Source organism: Cetorhinus maximus, chromosome 2, assembly GCF_964194155.1.
Source record: "Cetorhinus maximus chromosome 2, sCetMax3.hap1.1, whole genome shotgun sequence".
Taxonomy (NCBI): domain Eukaryota; kingdom Metazoa; phylum Chordata; class Chondrichthyes; order Lamniformes; family Cetorhinidae; genus Cetorhinus; species Cetorhinus maximus.
This window is the reverse complement of record NC_135880.1, coordinates 165890299-165905744: the sequence shown is the minus strand read 5'-3', so window position 1 is coordinate 165905744 and position 15446 is coordinate 165890299.

Here is a 15446-nt window from a genome sequence, read left to right as displayed (position 1 = left end):
CCACATCATCTCCTTATTATTCAATCACTGACTTTCAAATGGTAGGAAAGAGCACTTATTTCACCAGACAACTAATGCTGGTCCTTCTCTAAATTTTTTCACAAATATATTCCCTCCTACACTAAATGTTCTGGCCCGATTGTGACAATCATGTCTCATTTTCTGATTTTCCTGCCTTCCACCCCAAGTTTGGCATAATTAGGCTCAGTCTCAATCGGAGCCAGCGCTTTATCAACAGTTTAGCAGGTGTGACACCTGTTGTTGAATGAGGGGTGACTCGATAGGGGAATAAAAATCATGCCAATTTAGTCATTAACGAATCTCCAGACAATTTGCTTATACCAGATTTGAATATCTGAAACACTCTCTCAGCAAGTTCATTTGAAGAAGGATGGTATGGAGATGTTTTCAAATGAACAATGCCATTGAGATTGTAAATCGGCTAAATTCAGCACTTGTGAATACTGTGCCATTATCTAATACTAGCATTTCAGGTAATCCAGCAGAGCTTTGTTGTAGCTTGCTTATTGTCGCTGAAGATGTGGGTGAGCATTCTTCATATATATCCATCCATTTTGAATGCGAATCTATGATAAAGAGAAACATTGTTCCCAGAAAAGGTTCCACATAATCGATATGTACTCATACCTATGGTCTTCCCGGTCATTCCCAGGGTGTAACGGAGCTGTTGCAGGTAATTTTTGTACTTGTTGACACTGCACACAGCTTCTCACTAGGTTTTCTATTTCTCCCTCCATTCCCGGCCACCACATATTGCTACGTGCTATTGCCTTCATTTTTGAAATTCCGGGATGTGCACTGTGAAGTTCAGGTAACAATGGCTTCCGTCCTTTCAGAGGAACAATTACATGAACTCTCCACAATAAAATACCTTCTTGGCTGGTTGTCTTGTATCTTCTCTGGAAACACGGTTTCATTTCATCAGATTCTTGTGCTTTTGACCAACCAGAAAGAATTGATTTCTCACTTTGGATAAGACTGGGTCTCAGTTCATCCAATCTTTAATTTGTTTAGCACATATCGGTAACGAGTCCAGGAAGTTCAATAACAAGTCCTATTGCTGAGGAATTGGAAAATCCTCATCTTTTACCTGCAAGGGTAAACAACTGAGTGCATCTGCATTTGCAATTTGACTTCTGGTTCTATGAATAAAAGTATACTTATAAGCTGCCAAGATAAACGCCCATCTTTGTGCTCTTGCTGAGGGTGCAGGTGGTATAACCTTGTCTTCACTGAATAATCCTAATAATGGCTTGTGGTCCATTATGATAGTAAAGCGACAACCTTGCACATATTGATGAAACTTTTTAACACCGAAAATGATCACCAGACCTTCTTTTTCAATTTAAGAGTACTTTTTCTCTGCAGTGCTAAGTGTTCTCGACACATAACCTATAGGTCATTCTCATCCATCATCCATTCGATGAGAAAGCACCGCTCCTACTCCATATGCCGATGCATCACATGTTAATATCAACTCTTTCTTTGAATCAAAATGTACTAAACGTGTAGATGACTGTAACAACTTTTTCACTTTTGTGAAAATTCCTTCTTACAGTGATCATCTCTGATTTTTCTTGAGCAAACAATATAATGGTGTCAGATGTGTCGATAAATTAGGAAAAAAGCGTACATAGTGGTTAATCATGAATGATTTCAATTCGGATATGTTCTTTGGTTCTGGGGCTTTGTTAATTGTTTTCACTTTTTCTTCAATTAGATGTAGGCCTCGTGAATCGACCTTGTAAATTATCTCTTTTGCCTGGAATGTGCACATTTTCTTTCTCAATCGCACTGCAATTTGCGAAAAACATTTCAGAACTTCCCTCAGGTTCATCAAATGTTCCTTTTCTGTGAGTCCAGTCATGAGAATGTCATCCAAATAAACTACAAGATGGGACAATCCCTATAACAAACTTTCCATGGTTCTTTGGAATATGGCGCAAGCAGAAGATGTGCCAAATGGTAAACAGTTGTATTGGTACAATCCCTTATGTGTATTTATAGTGACAAACTTTCAGGATGCCTGCTCTAAATCCAATTGCTGGTAGGCATGACTCATATCTAACTTCATGCCAGCCTTTCCACCTGCCAGTTTAGTGTATAAATCTTCAATTTTAGGTATGGATTGTCTGTCCAATTTTGCAACTTTGTTGACTGCTAATTTATAGTCCCCCACATATTCTAAAGCTTTGGTCAGGTTTGAGAACATGTACAATTGGAGCTGCTCATTCTGAAAATTGTACTGGTTGTATCACTCCCAGATTTTCTAATCTGTCCAATTCTGAGTCTACCTTATCCCGCATTGCATTAGGTAATGGTCTGGCCTTCATGAATCTTGGTGTTGCCTTGGGATCTACATAAACTTTTGCTTGTAGCCCCTCAATTTTTCCAAGTTCTTCCTTGAAAATTGAGGCATATTTCTGTAATAGCTGTGAAAGTCCATTAGTTCTCAGTTGGAAGATTTCATTCCATTCCAATTTAATTTCTTTCAGCCAATTTCATCCAAGGAGACTAGGTCCCTCGCCTGCTACTACCATCAAGGGTATTCTCACTGTTTGACCTTCATAGTTTACTGTGACTTTATATACGTCCTTGACTTTTATGTTTTCTCCTGTGTAATTCTTTTATTTTTTGACAGTTTCTTCTAAATTCAGCTCACGTTCTCCCTGATTCAAGTATTGAAAAATATGCTCTGCGATCACCATAGTAGCTGCACCAGTATCCACCTCCAATCTGATAGGCTTCTCATTCGCTCTCATTGTTACGTAGATAGGCTCTGTCCTTCCACCTTTAAATTATATAGCGAATAGATATCAGCATCTATTGCTTCAGGCTTTTCAATGCTATTTATCTCATTGGGTTTTTGTCTTTGTCTGAAAGTCTGTCTGATTCTATCTTTACAATTTCTCATGAGGTGTCCATATCAGTGGCAGAAGAAACATTCAATCTTTTAAAATTGTGTTTCGTTACAGGGCTGTTTACTTCCATCTCTGTTACTATGACGCCATGTTTCTGCTGCTGAGTTTTCCTTTTTAATTGTCCACTGGCAATGGCTGCTTCCCACTTCGGAACAAAGCTCTGCACTTTCGCGCTCTTTTTGATTGAAGCTCCCCATCCAACATGGAGGATGGCACTATTTTGCGCTCCTCAAATGGCTTCTGAGTCTCGCACTACACCTTCCATTGCAAGAGCGATTTCCAATGCCTTCGGAAAATCTAGATTTGTTTTAGCCAACAACCTCCTCTGAACAGCAGTTTCGTTTATACTGCACACCAAACAATCTCTAAGCTTATGATTGATTGAAGTACTGAACTCGCAGTATTCAATTAATTGCTTCAGACTCGCCACATAAGAAGCAACAGTCTCCCACGCAGCTCTAATTCTTGAGTTGAATTTAAATCTTTGTACGGTCGCCGACGGCTTGGGCTGGTAATGATTCTTATCGAGCTTCACTAAATCATCAAAACTTGTGGAGCCTGGAGCACTGGACGCCAACAAATTTTGAATTAATCTGTATGTCTCACTCCCACACATGCACAGAAGGATCGTGCGTTCCTTCTCCTCCCCCGAAATGTCATTAGCCTGGAAGAAAAACATCGTGAGACCAGTCATCTGAGCTTGGATCGAATGGCTCTACTCTTCCAAATTGTGGCATCTGTTAGGGAATTAATTCGACGCTGAGAAGAAATTTTCTTGAACTTACAACTACCATGCGAGGTACAGCCCGAATTTGGTTCTTCTGATTTCCTTCGTTTTTCTCACTTTTTATCTCGTTTTATCCCGTGATTTTTCGTGCTCTTACTCTCATCACCAATTTGTTGGACCCAGTTGGTTTCTTGGGGATAAAGGATTCGGATTGCATGCTTAGTTTGAGGTGACTGAGTTGGTACAGAGACAGAGAAGATCAAGGGATCATTGTTAGAATAAACACTTGGGCCAGGATTTCCCGGTCGGTAAGCAGGGAGCAGGGCCCGCTCGCCGACATGTAAAATGATGCGGGAAGGCATCGGCCAGAACTCCCAACGCCACCCTGTCGCATTTCAATTTTCAGGTCGGCGGGGGCTCAGCTGAATCAGATGTGCGCCCGCCGACCTGTCAATGGTCAATTGAGGCCATTGACAAAAGTACTTTACATTATTAATGGACCTGCCCGTCCCACCTTAAGGTTGGCAGGCAGGCCGGGAGCCCTGGCGGGCTTCAGAAAAAGCAGGAAACCTTATCCATGGGTGGGATGAGGGTTGCATGTAGGTTTTTAAATTTTTAATAAAAGTGTCAATAAAAGTGATGGACATGTCCCAACTCATGTGACAGTGTCACATGAGGGGACATGTCAGGGATTTTTTTTTTCTGTTTTTAAAATATTTTAAGGTGGAGCTGATCTCCCTGAGGCAGCACTTAAGCCTCAGGGAGATGAATGCGCTCTTTCGTAGGCATGCGTGAAAGAGTGCACTCTCGGCTCAGCGAACTCCCCTCCCCGCCCGCACAGGGAGCGCATAGCGCTTCCTTGCGGATGTGATGCTGGGCAGGCCTTAATTGGCCCGCCCATGTAAAATGGCGGCACACCCCCAATCAGGAGCGCCAATCGGAAGCGCGCCTCCACGTGCCCGCTCCTAAACTTCCCCCCCCCAAAATTCTGCCCTTGCTGTTTATTTGCAAACTAAACTCTGTAACTATATTTGTGTACTCACAACATAAAACTCTGTCTTCACTCATCTGTGACTAACTCAAGACTCTCTCACATAGAAGTAGCCTGCGCTGACCTGCTATTCGACAATAAGGTCATGTGGCCTAACATTACAATACTTGTTTTAAAGGCGTATTACATCTCAGATTTCTACATAATCCTGTATTTAAACTTGCAAAATGCGACTCGGACATTTGTTTGGCTGAGATTTTTTTCTTCAACCTGGACAGTAAAGAATCTATAGCCATGAAAGTGAATGGAGATCAGCAGGTAAAATCCGAACAGGGTGATCTAAAGACTGAGTTCAAAAGTCAACGCACTGCTGACAATGTGAAGGCTGATTTTAAAGAAGAACCAAAAGAGATACTGGCCGGAATTCTCCCATCCTGCCTGCAACGGTGGGAACAGAGAATCCAGCGGGAGGCAAAAAATCGGAAACCCACCATCGTAAAAACAGGTGGCAATTCTCCTGGCAGTGTTTTCATGGCGGGCTGGTTATCCCACCAACTAGTGTCGCAAACGCCATTTGCATTCGTTAGGGTGTCATGAGTGCTCATTAAAACAGCTGCTCGCCGGAATCTTGCCATGCCTTCCAATCTTCCCTCACACCAGCGGGAAATCACACTGGTACCAAGCCGTTTGAGTCTAAAATTTACACCTGTCAGTATTCATAAACCAGAGGGACTATCAGGAATCAGCAATAATGTTCTTGACAAAGTTTCCCAGACTGAATCAGTGTGCCAGTTTTTAAAAAAGAACATGGAAACAAAATGGATTTTAACCAGTTTTGGTCTCCTTATTTAAGGAAAGATAGAAATGCATTTGAGACGTCTCAGAGGAGGTTTACTAGATTGATACCTGGAATGATACCTTTATGAGGAAAGGTTGGACAGACTGGGCTTGTTTCCACTGGCGTTTAGAAGAGTGAGGGGTGACTTGATTGAAGTATACAAGATCCTGAACGGCCTTGACAAGGTGGACGTGGAAATGATGTTTTCTCTTGTGGGTGAGACCAGAAATAGGGGGCACTGTTTTAAAATTAGGGGTCACCCTTTTAGGACAGGGATGAGGAGAAATTTTCTTTCTCAGATGTCTGTGCGACTTTGGAATTCTCTGCCTCAGAAGCCAGTGGAAGCGGGGTCATTGAATATTTTTAAGGCAGAGGTAGATAGGTTTTTGTTGGGCAAGGGAATCAAAGGCTATCGGGGTAGAAGGGTGTGGAATTCGAAACACAAACAGAACCACCATTATCTTATTGAATGGTAGCACAGGCTCGAGGGGCCGAATAGCCTACATCTGCTCCTGTTTTGAATGTTGTATTAATGGACACATTACATGACCCAAGCCTCTGGCCTTTTGAACAGTTTTAATATTATGTTTTTGGCCTCACAGGCAGACTGCTATTTTAACATCAACTGGCAAGAACTCTAGCAGCCTGGCAGAGCAAGCAGCCTGTTACCATCTCTCAACTCCATGAATCATACTTGCTTTTAAAAGTCTCCAATCAACACCTGCCAAACATTCTAAGCACAGAAAGTCCATCATGTTGCAGCATCATTTGTTTCAGAACTTCTTGTGTGGTCACTTCAGAAACTCCTTGGGACTGAATTCAGTCACAAAGGAAACACCCTCTGGCCTTTGGCTTTTTGAATTCTGGAAATCACTGGAACTAATATTCATTTCTGTGATTCTTGTACTGTTGCTATCCATAGTTGTACAATTCTTTTTTTCTATTACCCTGTTACTGTGTATGTTGGTGTGTGTGTGTAATGGAGTGGGAAGTTACCAACACTTCTTCCCTGGGTTTTGAACGTGGAATAAACTCACCTTCTGAGTTCATCATAATGATGACTTTCACGGATTCAACCAAAATATAACAACTTATAACATTCTGTACACTTTAAACATTATGTTACAAACTGGAGTGAGATTGGCAAACAGTACTTATTTCCTATCGCCAAATGTCCATAAGAAGAAGGTGTTTTGAATTATATTTAAAGCATGCTGTGGTGTGTTTTCCCAAACCCTCAGTTTGTGTGATCCAGTTTATAATAACTCACAGCAAACTCGCATTATGAGGTTTATAAGATTATTATATTTTGGTACTGTGTCTTTAAATTTAAGGTAAATGACGGAGATGATGAGGCCTGTTCTGCAGTCTGCTTGACAGTAAGTCTGTGTGGCTTGATTGTAGAGATCAAAGGAGACCCGGGTTGTTTTACTAAGAGGAGGGTATGAGGTCTTTAAGCTTGGAGACAATGACTACAGTCTCTGAGCACACCATAGGTAGACCCTGAGTCTCCCAACACCCCAGAAAGGTGTTACAGGTATCAAGTTGCAAATGCTGGTGCTATAAACTATCCATTTACTTCTCAGATAAAAGGGAATTGGGGTCAAGGATAACTGATTAGCAGATCCACTGAGATATAAAGCTAATGTGTTTCCTATTACCATGGCGAAGAGGGCAAAGGAATCCATGTTGAGAACAGGTTACTGGCTTCCCTATAAACCCATGAATATCAGAGACAGGCAGCAGTTCAACAGTTTTGTCTTGTGGGGACTGCAGACCTCTGAGAGTTAGAGAGCAAGAAATAGAGGCAGCCAGACCTGCACCTTAAGTGGAGAAAATGCCAACTCTATTGTTCACCACATGGAACATGGTTGGGAGCTTGCACTCAGTTTGCAGACTGAGTTTGTGAAGATTTAAATGAGGCTGGAAGATTTGCCTAGCTTGGAGCTGGAGGAAGGGATCGACAGCATAACCCTCACAGTGAAAGGCAGTTCTGGAATTGGAAGTTACATGGATGGGATAGTGAAAACGAAACAAGCCATCAGGAGCTGAGAATAATTTTAGACTGGTTCCCAGTGGATGAAGTTTCCACTTGAGGGATAGTGTACTGTATTACCACAGAGAGAGATTTTCGTCATTTTAAAAGTTAAATGGGAAACTTGTTCCTGTTGTTTTAAGTAGAAATTACCTACAAAAAGAAAATAGCATTTAGTCAATAGTGGTTTTTTTGTCACTTGTTACAGTAAAAGTTTTAAAATGTGAAGCCTTGATGTTTCATCCTTTCGGCCATTAACTGGAAGTTCAATTTTCTCTTTAAAAGTTATTCATCTCTATAGAGAATGTAACAGTTCTACTAATAAGTGTAAGTAACTCAAGGACACCTATGTCAGTGAGATTAAAACCATCTGATCACACGCTTCAATGTTTAACATATTTTCTTTCCAGCCAGACCAGACCTTCCTCTACCCTGTTCCTGAACATACATCTCTCTCACCAGTTCCTCTCCCCTATTCCTTCATGCTCTTTCCAATTTCATTCTGTCACTGAAATACACTTGTGCTTCATTTATTCCATCTTAAACTACTGACCATCCACCATATTAGCCTCCGGGCTAATTGCCTGTTTAAGGGGTTCCCTCCCCTCAGGTATTGTTCATCTCTCTTTTGGAATTGCCACTAACCACACTCACCTCAAAACTCTGCTGTGGCCTCCCTGTCCTCCTAAACTGCTGCGTCATCTTAAATTTCCTTTCCTTCCCCTCTCAAATTACTGCCCTGAAAATCATTGCTGGAATCTCTCTAATCTTGTTTCTACCCCATTCCTGCCATTGGAATGCCCCATACCAAAGACAGAAAGGATGAATTATGATCAAGGTGCATCAGCCCTATACATCCTCCTCAATCTCTCTGCAGCCATTGACATGGTTGTCTAACCATACACCTCCAATGCTCCTCATTGATCGTTCAGATCAGTGAGAATGCCTTAACTTGGCCCTATGCTTCCCCATCCTATCATAACCTGTGAATATTTGCAAAGACTTCTCTTCCCACCCGGCACTGTTATAATGGGACTTTCCCAAGGATCTAACCTTGGCTCCCTCCTTTTCCTCATCAAATACTGCTGCTAGGCAGTAGCATCTACAAACATGGGATTAGTATACACTTGCACCTAACTCTATCTCTCCACCACCTTGCTGGACTGCTCTGCTGTCTGTGCGAAAAGTGTTTTATTGTCTAACATTCAGTACTGGATGGGCTACAATTTCTTCCAGTTGGACACTGGTGAGATGAGAGCCATCATCTTCAGCCCTCACCGCAGGCTTTACCTTCACCAAAGATTCTGCCCCCACCCTGAACTCTGTCTTAGACTGAACCAAACTGTTTACAATTTCAGCACCCAATTCATTCTTGAGCTGAGCTTCTTAGCCATATCCTATTCATCACAATGTGTTTACAGATACATGACATTGCCTGCCTCTGCCCCTGCCTCAACACATTTGCTTAAATGTTTGTCCGTGCTTATGTCGCCCCAGTACTTTTCCTTCCCGGGAGGCCCCCCCATCTCTCATCGTCCATGATCATCAGTTGATGTAAGATTCTGCTGCTTTTCTATCCCATGCCAATCCCATTTGCCCTTCACTCCTGTTTCCAGGGACACACATTGACTCCTGGGGCCGGATTTTCTGGGCCCGCCCACCGCCAGGATCATCCAGTCTGCAGAGAGTCAATGGACATTTGGCTGGGCCGCCGAATCCCCAGCAGCAGGTCCCCACACGAGGGGGCTGTAAAATCCTGGCCCTGACCCACCCACATCTCCAAGTTAAAACTGACAGCTTTGTGTTTAAAATGTTTCATGGCTTTATCCCTCCTGATTTCTGTTGTCTCCTACAGTCTTATAACCCCACAACTTTTAGTTTCCTTACTTGAAAGCAGATATATTTTTATTAGAATTCAGAGAAGGTTCACCCGACTGATAACAGGGATGAGGGGCTTATCTTATGAAGAACGATTGGACAGGTTGGGCCTATACCCGTTGGAGTTCAGAAGAATGAGAGGCGATCTTATTGAAATGTATAAGATCCTGAGGGGAATTGATAGGGTTGATACCTGGAGGGTGTTTCCACTTGTGGGAGAGACTAGAACCAGAGGGTAAAATGTAAGAATCTTAAGAGGTCTACCATTTAAGATAGAGATGAAGAGAATTTTTTTCTCTCAAAGGGCTGTTAGTTTCTGGAATTCTCTTCCATAGAAAGCAATGGAGGTGGGGTCATTTAATTTATTCAAGGCAGAGGTGGACAGATTTTTGATAGACAAGGGAGTAAAGGGTTATGGGGGCAGATGACAAAGTGCAGTTGAGACCACAGCCAGATCAGCCATAAATTTTTTGAATGGAAGAGCAGGCTCGAAGGGCTGAATGGCCTTCTCCTTCTCCTAAGTCCTATGTTCCCAGCCCTACCTTACTACCCAGATTACTTCTTTCCTTTGACTCTGGCCCTCTAGGCATTTCCCCTTCCCTAAGATCTCCTAATGACAGTCATGCCTTCGATGTCTACATCTGCCATTCTGGAATTCCCTCCCTTATTACCGCTGCCTCTCCATTTACCACTCCTCCTTGAACACTGTTCTTGAAATGAACTATTCTGACCAAGTTTTTGATCACCCCTCCTAATATCTGCTTCTTTGGCTCATCTTATTCCACCTCCGTAACACACCTGGAGATTTTTTTTTCCCACTTCGAATGCATTTAGTAAATGCAAGTTGTTACAGGAGATAATCCACCTTTTTGAAAGCAGAGTCCTTTACTTCCATCTTAGAAATGGTGGTGTTCAGAAGTAAATTTTTAACAAAAAAAGATTTTGTGAAGATAATGAAATAGTTAGAGCAACAATTTTTAATAATACTTTTAAAACTACATTGCAACTCCAAGACTACAAGTGACAGGGACCAGAGTAGAATTCTTCTGAATAAGCTACAAAATAAATTTTATGAACATGCTCACCCAGCTCATCATTTCCCCTGCCATTTGGGAATTTGGGGGCAGAGGTCATCAAATGTGCAGGGTTTTCCAAACCATTTATAGATGGAAAATCCTTAGAATTTGACTGGTTCTGAATCCATGCAAATCGAAAACTCTGTAAAAATAGCGATAAACTCGGCACCATTTCACCAGAAACAGAGTTGACGAATCTGTCTTATGGTGCAGGTGCTTTTGCAGCATTCAAACTGAGTTAAGGCTTGTCTTTTTCTCAATTCTCTATGGTGAAAATGTTTTGGAAGAGCAGTCTGCACCATGATGCCCCCCTCAGCCTTAGAGATAAATTCATCAACACCATGCAAAATCTGCTCATGTTGGGTAAGGTCATTGTGAAAGTGTAGCCCTTCATAATCAGACTCAAGCTGCTGAATCCGTTCATTGCCATACATCCTTCGAGTCTTCTTTGCGTCCAACTCCTTGAAGTAGTTATCATCACCTGAGCCCAGGGAGTGATCTAGAACAGAAATAAAAGTCTGTTTGAATTTACTGAAGGCTTATTGAGGTTGGTTTTATTTATTTTCCATCCATCTGGGCTACTCTGCTGCTCTCTGTGGTATAACGGCATCGGGCATAGCAAGGGTTAATGTGAGACTGGGAAATAGCATCATCCACAGTGTGATGTAAAGAGACACATGACCTGAGACTAGAGTCAGGTGTGGACTGGACAGAGACCTGTGTAGAAGCAAGCATGGTGTTAGTTCATAGCTTGGACAATACCCTGTATATATGGACAAAGTTCTGTGTGATCAATAAATATTTCATGTTCAACAATACAGGACTGAGAACTTCTTTGTGAGACCTACTGAACATACAAAATACAACACTTTCTATCTCAGAAATTGGGGTGCCCTGGCCTCCTCATTGCAATTGTGACTGCTCAGACAAAGCACTTCAATATCTGTCATTGTACAGAATAAGGGAGAATAGTGATTGACACCTATGCCAATCAGGTTGACCTGTATCAGTTAAGACATTTAAATGTTCAACCTAGTATGGAAACCAAAAGCCTAGCCTGGGGTGGTGAAAGCCCACTATATTCCATAATTCTTTCATTCTGAGGCAGCCTGCCATTCCCACCGTTCACAGGTTTCCATTAAGAAGCATCGAGTGGCTTCATGGAGGCAAAGGCTACCCCTGCACCTGTGGCTCCTGACTCCCTTCTACAAGCTGACTATGCAAGGACTACATGTGTATAACAAGAACTATGGAGCCATCAGGAGCAACAGAGAGCAGACCATCAGCTTGCTGAAGCAATGCTTCTGATGTCTGGGCAGCAATGGGTAAGTTGTTCAGTACACACCAGATTGTCTGTCTTAGTTCATGGTGGTCTTCTGTGTCCTCCATAATATCACTATCATTAGAGCGCAGCCAATGCCACTAGGAATCTAGAGGCCAACTTGGAGAAGGAGAAGAAAGAGAAGGAGGAAGAAGAGGAACAGGAACAGGAGGAGAAGGAAAAGCAGGAGGTTGAGAGGATGTAATCTGCACCTTCTTGCAGCAAACATGCTTTCCAGAGAACCAGATTACATTCCAGTTGCGATAGGACAGCTTCCCTTTACTAGGATGGATCTGGTCCCCACAGGATCATCCAAGTTTGATGCCCCATCACAGAACGCTCACGACCAACATCCAGCAATAAAAACTACCCACAAAAACCTTGCCATTACACCTTTATCCAATAAAACACCCAATTCTACCAATAAAAATGAACTATTCACCCTTGTGCATTCCCTTAGTGCCTGTCTTGCAAGTACCTTTGCCTGGCCTAGTGCTCCAACTAGTCCTACCCTATGGCTACAGCATGATCAGTGGTCACCAAACTCGTGGTCAGGCAGGATTTAGGTCAAGCCACATGATCCCCTTCATACCTCCACTTTACCTTTACAGTCTCAAAACATAACAGTCTTATAAATACACATGAATAGGCTGAAGGCTTCTACTTTCAGACCTGAAAAGTGCCCAGTCCACCTCATATAACTCAGAAGGGTAAGGTATCTCAAAGTGAGCAACAGGTGAAGCTAGCCATTTCACAGGCTCTTTCCACTTAGATTAGGAGAAATAAACACGAGAGGACATGGCTTTAGGGTGAAAGGGGAAAGGTTTAGGGGAACATTAGGGGGAACTTCTTCACTCAGAGAGTGGTGAGAGTGTGGAACGAGCTACCATCTGACGTGGTAAATGCGGGCTCACTCTTAAGTTTTAAGAATAAATTAGATAGATACATGGATGGGAGAGGTCTGGAGGGTTATGGACTAGGTGCAAGTCAATGGGACTAGCGGAATAATATTTTGGCACATACTAGAAGGGCCGAATGGCCTGTTTTCTGTGCTGTAGTGTTCTATGGTTCTATGGTATCTCAAAGTGAGCAACAGATGAAGCTAGCCATTTCACACTGCTACTATGCAGTAACAACATGAGTAGTATTTTCTACTTACAGGACGCTGCCATCAAACCAAAAAGATATTCTACCTACCATGCAAATGAGTAATGTGGTATACGAATTTTAGTGTTGGTACAATCAAGTGCTTAGGCTGGTGGATTGTATCAAACAGCACATTCCCATTCCTTCAGCTTTATACAATCAGCAGTTTGCAAAATTCAGAACATGGGGCAGAATTTTCCCGTTGGCATGCGGAGGGCAGGCCCTGCATGTCCGAGCGTAAAATGGCGTCGGGCGAGTGTGCCGACGTCACCGCGCGCCATCGCGATATTTCGCTGGGCGGGCGTGCGGTGATATCTGACGCACGCCCGTCATTAATTAACGGGCTGCTTAAGGCCCTTGACTCCTCAAACGACACTGATTTTTCGGCACCCGTGCGATCTTTGGTTCAGTGCACGGGCGCAACGGGCAGACGGGTAGGACACATTTGTATTAACATCATCCACGGGTGGGATAAGAGGGCTCACTGGGGTCGTGAGTGTGCACAGTCAGGTATTTATTACTGAAAGTTTTTGAGACTTGCCTGTGTGACCTGCAGTACTTCAAAACGCATACCAGCTGCTTTTTATGGACTCTTAATCTTCAGGTCAGCACTCTGCAGTGAGGAATCCTTTCTGGGCCTGCAGGCTTCAGAAAGCCTTCCCTTAGCCTGGGAATGGGAACTGAACTGTCGATCATGGGCAGCGATTGGGTCTGCGCACCCCCGCCAAACAGAAATTTCAGCCCATTTGAAATTTGGCATTCTTACATCTATCCTGATGGGAAGGTTCATCAGCATGTCTCCTTTTCCAGCAATAGTGCACGTGGTGCGATAGCATAGAGGCGTGATCGACACTTGGTGAGAGGCCAGGCATGAATGGCCTGCATCCAGGGCAGGGACAAGGTGCAGATGCCAGACCACTAGAGGGTGAAGTTGCACACAGTATCTGATACAGAGGGCTTAGATGAGGACTTCAATGGGGCAGCCTACCGAGGAATGCTGATGGGTGTGCTCAATGAGATGCTTAGAGCATCGGAAAACCTTCCAGAAAACCTGCAGTCAATTGGCGCAGGAATTCATGCAGAGCTTGGAGTCCATCCTTTCCAGTGTGGAAGTGGTGGTAAAGTCAATCATCACACTTGACCCAACCATAATGCAACGTGTGATGGCCAATATATCAGCTTCAGTTGTAGTACAAGCAGCAGCCAGCAGGGTTATCAGCTTCAGTTGTAGTACAAGCAGTAGCCAGCAGGGTTATCAGCTTCAGTTGTAGTACAAGCAGTAGCCAGCAGGGTTATCAGCTTCAGTTGTAGTACAAGCAGTAGCCAGCAGGGTTATGAGTTCTGCAGTGGAAGCTCAGCTTGCTGTCATGCATGCTCACCTGATGGTCTACAGTGTGCAAAGGGGCTTGCTCCAGGGAAGTAGCAGTAGCTCCATGGTGCACAAGCCTGCTGTCCTCTCTCAGGAAGACAGCACTTATCCTTCAGTCCCTGTCACTCCACCAGTGCCCTTGCTGTTGCCTATCAAACATCCGGCACAGGCTGCTGCCGCCCAGGCCGAGGAGGTGGAGTCTGAAGCCAAGAGCCGTCCAGAGTTGCTGGAGGATATCCTGAAAAATCGTCTACAGTCTCCCCCTGAAAAAGCCAACAGCCATCCACTGGCTATGTTCCCTCTAAACTGCTCAGCCACACGGCTGTGCAACATTCCGTTAAGTGCCATGCACATCCTCAGCCACTCTACCCATGGGGAAAGTGTTATTTTCCTTCGTTGTGGCAGCACCACTTCGAGGGATACTGTGTCCTGACTGAGCGTGGTGATGCAGTTGGGCAACACTCCCCCAACCTTTCCAAAAACAACATGTTCACCTAAGAGCGATGCACGGCTGCGGAGGCTGAGAGAGCCAGCAGGGACCAGCCACTCGCTCATCCATCACCCTCAAGCTGGGCAAGGAGGCAGGAGGACGAAGCATGAGAAGGGGACAGAGTTTAAAATCTCACACCCTGGCACAGTTGGGGGGAGGGGGGAGGTGGGAAGAGAGGAGAGGGCTGGAGAGAGAGGAAGGGGCTGGGGAGGGGAGAGGGGGGAGAAGCAAGGGGAGAGAAGGGAGGGTGGGGGAGAGGGAAGGCGAGGGGGGAGGGATGGGAGGAGGAGGGGGGAGGGGGCAGAGAGGAGAAGGCTGGCGAGGGAGTAATGGAAAGGAGCAACAATGAGATGGGGAGAGGGGGCCAAGCTCAGCCTGCAGAGACGGAAAGTCGCTGAAGTTGGCCTGTGAGTTTGGGAGAAGAGGAATGGTTGGAAAGAGGTGGACCAGTTTAGTGTGGGATAATGTTAACAGATTACTTTCCATTTCTTGTCCAGTGTTTCAGAAGGGTCGCCTTCTTTCTGCAATCGGATATCTTTGGAACCGGATACATTTTATTCAATGGAATTTGCATTTGTGGTGACATTTTTCTGCACATGTTTTAATGTTATTTGAAAATAACCAATTGTACAG